The following is a 6,435-nucleotide window of genomic DNA, read 5'->3' on the forward strand; positions in this document are numbered from 1 at the left end:
TAATAGCTGTTGTAAAGCTAGTAGAGTTGTTATACCTCCGTTCAAGCCTCGTCCAGAGCCTTTGGCTCCATTGGCTAGGTATGATGGAGATGCGCGATGCAATAAATTTATGAAAACATAAGGCAGTATAACTGTCTCTTTGCTTTTACTTCGATGGGAGCAAATATAGACCGCTCAATGAATGATGGTCGTGGTCCTCCTGTGTTTAAAATCTGCGGTCAACCTATATTAATCCATTACTGCACCAACCAAACAGGCTAGGTAACTTCACAATGTACAGAAACGCGGCAATTCAACTCTAACACATAAATTACATATTTGCTAACATTTTTTTCCCAAACATAAAAACAGGTTTCATGGAGCAATGCTACAGCCCAAAGCTGGACGATGAGGCAACATCGGCAGATCCAGATGCAGGTATAATAAAAATATTTAAAGATCATTTACCAAACCTTAGTAATATATACATCAAAATCTTTCAAAATTCCAACACAAAATAGTAAGAAAAGTTTATGTCTTCACAGAAATTGAGAGGTTCTCTCCGGTACGCAATTCCAGTGAGCACGAATGTGGGTACGAATCTGATCGAAGTATGAATTACTGATCAGAAGATGCAGACACCGATATAAATACCCCCAACAACTCAGCTTACTAATCTCATGCAATGTCCTATGTTAGTGTTGTCTACAACTTTTGTAAATTAGAGACAATCTGTGATGCTTGACTCTCAATTCTCTATATCACTCTATTACCAATCTGGCAGCTACTAAAAATTATCATCAGCTCATGTAATTAATCTGCGGCATCATCCATCAGACTAACTTCTCTTTCTCTCTCTATTTATAACATCTGATCACATATAACCATCTCCTTCAAACGTTTTAAAACTGCACCAAAAAATGATACACAACCTCAGATGTGCGCGCAATTGCGCGCGGCTCATACTAGTACGCTATATTACAATACGGCAGGAGTAAGAATGAGATACAAACAAGTAACCTAGAGAGAGATCTTCTATAATACATTCAACCAGCTAGAATCTCTCCTAATAATCTTGGATCCAAACATACGTCATTATTTTTATCCAGAATCTCTAAAAATCTAGATTCTCGTGATATTTCAGGGACCCAATATTGTCATAGAGAGTAAGTTTCTAGACGATTGCTAGGTCCAAACGCTCCAAATTGGTCTCACCGTCCATTAGATGTATTTATTCAATTCTGCCAAACTATCATAGATTAGAAGAACAAAAGTATTTACGTTACCAAATATAAGCATTATTAGATTTATTAAATAAAATTTTGTAATTTACTTATTTTGAATGGTTGGTGTTAATACTCTCTCTTCTATAAATTTGGTTTGGTATAGGATAAAATCCTAAATGCTTATATTTTGAGATGGTGGAAGCATTTCAACTCAATAAGTTCTTTTTTTCCTTTTTTTTGCGAAAAACATTTTTCCTTAAAAACATAGCATAAACATTAACAACCTCAGTTTTGGACGTACGATCTAGAGAAGTGAAAGATCCGTACTTACTCAACGTAATCGTAAGGAACTCTTGGTTTATATATAAATTTCAATGAGAAATCATATCGCTAGAAGGTTTTTGACTGAAAAAAGCTGGTCAACAACGTGTGGCCAAACCTCCTAATTTCAGAAACGGAAAGGCCCCTACTTGGGAAGCGTACGAATATTCTGCGATGAAAGAGCGTGAAAAGCTTTGGTAAACAATCCCACGGAGAAGACCGTGTCACCACACCAGTCGTCACACGGCAGACACTAGTCTTTGTTTTGCTACTAAACAATTACTGAGAGTCTTTGTTATGCAACTGGGTGCTGCATGCGTTGTCTGCCTTTGGTGTTGGTCTAAGAAATCAAAAAACTTTGTAAAAGAGATAAGTAGACCATGTATTAATAATGAATAGCTAATTATTATATGGGTGGACTGCAAGAAGGCAAATCATCAACAAACAAGAGGCTAATTGGATAATGGGTGTGAGCGTGTGGCCTACCTTCCGCTGAATGTCAGTTTCAAGCTCGAACCAATCCACCGGACGGAGGTCAAAGTAATAGACGCCACAGGGGTTAGGATCCAAAACCAACAAAGAAAACTACTGGCACATCTATATATACTACCTTTCTTCACACATCACGTCCAAACTACAAAGAACAGAGAGCTGATGGATGTGGCCAACTACCTCCCTGTCCTCATGTTCCTATTCTTGCTCTTGAGTTCTCTCTCCGAATCCAACAACCAACTCACACAATCAAAGCCACTCTATCCTGGAGACATGCTTCTCCGAAGGCGGGATCTTCGCGCTTGGTTTCTTCTTCCCAACCAGCTCCAATAAGAACTTATACATTGGAATTTGGTACCACAACATCCCCAAGCGCACCGTGGTGTGGGTCGCCAACCGTGACAACCCCATCACAACACCTTCTTCAGCGAAGCTCGCCATCAACAACAATCTAACACTCTCGTTATCCGACTCAAAAGGACACACCCATTGGGCAACCACAAGCAATTTCACCTTGGGAGGCACTACAGCCTTCGCCATACTGCTCGACTCGGGGAATTTTGTCCTTCAAAGCGGGGTGAACGTTATATGGCAAAGCTTTGATCACCCAACCGACACCATCCTCCCAACCATGAAGTTCTTGTTTTCCTATAGGGGCCAAGTTGCCATGCGCCTTGTTGCATGGAAAAACCCTGATGACCCATCTACCGGGGACATCTCCAGCAGTATTGATCCTAACTCCAACCTTCAGTTGTTCATCTGGAATGGAACTTCGCCGTACCTCCGCAATGGTATTGTTACCAATGATCTCTCGGTGTCCGGCACCACGTACCAGAGCAATGCTACCTATGTCTTGTCCCAATCGGTGTTCAGCACAGGAGACGGATTCTACTATACTTATACAGCCTCTGAGGGCTCACCCTACACACGTCTGTTGCTTGACTACACGGGCAACATGAGGCTCCAAATCTGGAACAACAACTCGTTGCTATGGAAGGCCGCTTCAGAGGTGCCTAGTGCCTGTGATTTCTATGCCTCATGTGGCCCATTTGGTTACTGCGACCACACTAGGGTTGCCCCAGCGTGCCAGTGCATAGATGGGTTTGAGCCTATAGATGCTCTCAACTCCTCAAGAGGATGCCGAAGAAAGGAAGCTCTGGAATGCGGACAGGGAGACCATTTCCTGACCTTGTCTGGAATGAAGATTCCTGACAAGTTTGTGCACATCAGGAACAGAAGCTTCGACCAATGCCAAGCTCAGTGTAGCAGAAATTGCTCGTGCTTGGCGTATGCCTATGCATACTCGAGTAATGATGGCACCATGGGTGACACATCGAGATGCCTGCTTTGGACCGGAGTTCTCCTCGACATGGGGAAGGCCAGTGTTTCACCTGCGACAGAGACCTTGTACCTCCGGCTTGGACGATCTCCTGGTACGCCCTCCATGATCACAAAAGTGTTTTTTCCTTTTTTTTTTTCCTTTTCAAAACGTCATTCAAATTTCTATTGCATCAACTGAAATAACCAAGTTGAATAAAGCAGAACTCAGAGAGGGGATGTAAGAGACATAACAAGCCTAACCAAAATGTTTTTTTCCTGCATGACACTTATTCCATTTGCTGTGTCATGACCCATGATCATTCTCAGTGGACTTAGAATCTTAACTAGCATTGGCATAAGAAAGAAACCATAACACACCATCTGGTTTGTCTCTCGCACTTCAACAGGTACCATTGCCTTCTAGCATTTTTTAGTACCCTTTTTTCCTGAAAATATGGCGCAGGAGCCACAGTGATCAAATATAAATATAAGAAGTGGTTTGTCCTACAAGCCTATTATAAGATGGTTTACAAAATAGCAACAAGGTGTAACAACTAAGAGCAACTCGAAGAGAGTTGATAAAAATGGATGACTAAATTCAAGATTTAGCCAACCTCTAAAATAGAAAATCATGCAAAAAAACAAAAATCTCCAACAGTCTTTCTATATGGCAAATCATATGGCTAGCCGCACATGCAAGCTATATTTACCATGCGAGAACTCCGGGATAGATGACTTGCTATTTTAGCAAACCAAATACAATAGTTGTTGGACTCTCTTTTCTCTTCCAAAATAGCCAAATATAGAATACATAACATAGATAGCTCTGCTCTTGAAGTTGCTCTAAGGTTAAAATGAAAGCCACCGCCCAGTGCGGGAAAGGTAAACTGAAATGTGCACAGCTAGCCATATCCGATGAAACCTGTATTTGCAATACTGATGCCATTTTAGACAGCTGCAAAATTCAAACTTGAGCGATTTGTACCTTTAAATATATATGAGCATATATACTGCAGCCTCAGCTATTCACAATATCACATACTCATAACCCGTGGATACTCACTAGTGTGGGAAGGAGGGGTGAGGTTGATTAGTGAGAAAATCAAGTGTTACTTGATGCAGAAGTTCTAATATGATATATTTACATGCAGTTAAAAATAAGAGCAAGCTAGCTAAGATTTTACTCCCCACCATCGCATGCCCGCTGCTACTCGCATCTGCAACCCTTCTCTGGACATGCAAATACAAAGGTACAAACAACAAGTAGCCCTGTTATCCAAATGCACTGTTCTTGAGTTAGTGTTTTTAAAAAATACACTGCTACAACAGGCAAACAAAAACAAAAGGAAGTCCAGAAGAGAATGGTGCTAGAATACTTGAGATCTACAGATGAAGATGGGGGTGAAGATATAGAGTGCACTTTTATTAGCTTCGAAGACATTGTCACAGCAACAGACAATTTCTCAGAGTCCAATATGCTTGGGAAGGGAGGTTTTGGAAAGGTTTACAAGGTACTGATAAAAGGGCTTTATATTGATAGTTACAATGACTAGAAAAAAAATCTGAGATTCTGAACAAAACATGTAGGGAATATTACAAGGTTCAAAGGAAGTAGCCATCAAGAGGCTTAGTAAGGGTTCTGGACAAGGCACAGAGGAATTCAGAAATGAAGTAGTCTTGATTGCAAAATTGCAGCATAGAAACCTAGTTAAACTTCTCGGTTGCTGTATTCATGAAGATGAGAAGTTATTGGTATATGAGTACTTGTCCAACAAAAGCCTGGATTACTTCCTCTTTGGTACATTTAATTTCTGATTTTTCATACTATGAAAACTCCAAAGAATATTTTCCATACATGCCTTAACAGTTAACACAGCCTTACATGACACTCTTATTACCAGATTCTGAAAGAAAGCCAATGCTACAGTGGCCAGAAAGGCATAAGATAATCCAAGGGATAGCTAGAGGAATTCTTTACCTACATCAAGACTCAAGGCTAACAATAATTCATAGAGACCTCAAAGCAAGTAACATCTTGTTGGACAAAGAGATGATCCCTAAGATATCAGATTTTGGTATGGCCAGGATATTCTGCGGTGATAAGGACCATGCAAATACTAAACGTGTTGTTGGGACATAGTAAGTAACTCTTGAACTACAAAATTATTTGGATGGAATTATCTACTTGCATTTGTTTGAATCATGCAAACATTATGTACTGGTGACTCATTTGTACAGTGGTTACATGTCCCCTGAATATGCAATGCAAGGTGCATTTTCAGTTAAGTCAGACACCTATAGCTTTGGTGTTCTACTGTTGGAGATTGTGAGTGGATTAAAGATGTGCTCACCACATCTTATCATGGATTTTCCTAACCTTATAATATATGTAAGTATTGAGTGATGCTCCCAATCAAGCTCTACTGCCTATAAAAATGTACTCACTTGCTGAGTAAATTATCTCTGTTCAGGCATGGAACTTATGGAAGGATGGCAAAACAGAAGATTTTGTAGACTCATCAATTAAGGAGAACTGTCCACTCGATGAAGTTTCACGGTGCATCCACATAGGACTCTTATGTGTTCAAGATAGTCCGGACCGTAGGCCACTCATGTCAGAAGTTTTATCCATGCTGGAGAACAAAACCACACAACTCCCAATACCAATGCAAGCAGTGTATTTTGTACGTAGGGATGCTGAACCTGCAAGAGTTGGCAACTATACAGTATTGTCCTTGAATGTCATGAGCTTCACGGAGGTAGAAGGCCGCTAAATGTTGACTGTACATGGATAAGTGCACTTCAGCATATGTTGTTCCTCTGCCTTTGAGTTTATTACATGGGCCGCTCAAAGCTCATCGCTCGAGTTGAGGCTTTGGATTGGATGCTGATCTCTGTGGACTTTTGCTGAAAAGCATAGTAAGGGTCACATAGTTGGGTGACTCAGTGATTGTTGCTACCTTGACCTCCCACACCCTACGATCTAAAACATAGAGTAGTCTCAAAGCTCTCCCATGGTCATCATAGGATAGCTAAGGCTTATTGGCTCTTATTTTTTTCACAATTGACTCAAAGCCTCTAAACATCGAAACTAGAA

At 40.6% G+C, this 6,435-nt stretch overlaps 1 pseudogene; it reads left to right on the forward strand.

Annotated features, from left to right (window-relative positions):
• Positions 2,181 to 6,112, forward strand: LOC8057172 (annotated as a pseudogene).

Source organism: Sorghum bicolor, chromosome 5, assembly GCF_000003195.3.
Source record: "Sorghum bicolor cultivar BTx623 chromosome 5, Sorghum_bicolor_NCBIv3, whole genome shotgun sequence".
Taxonomy (NCBI): domain Eukaryota; kingdom Viridiplantae; phylum Streptophyta; class Magnoliopsida; order Poales; family Poaceae; genus Sorghum; species Sorghum bicolor.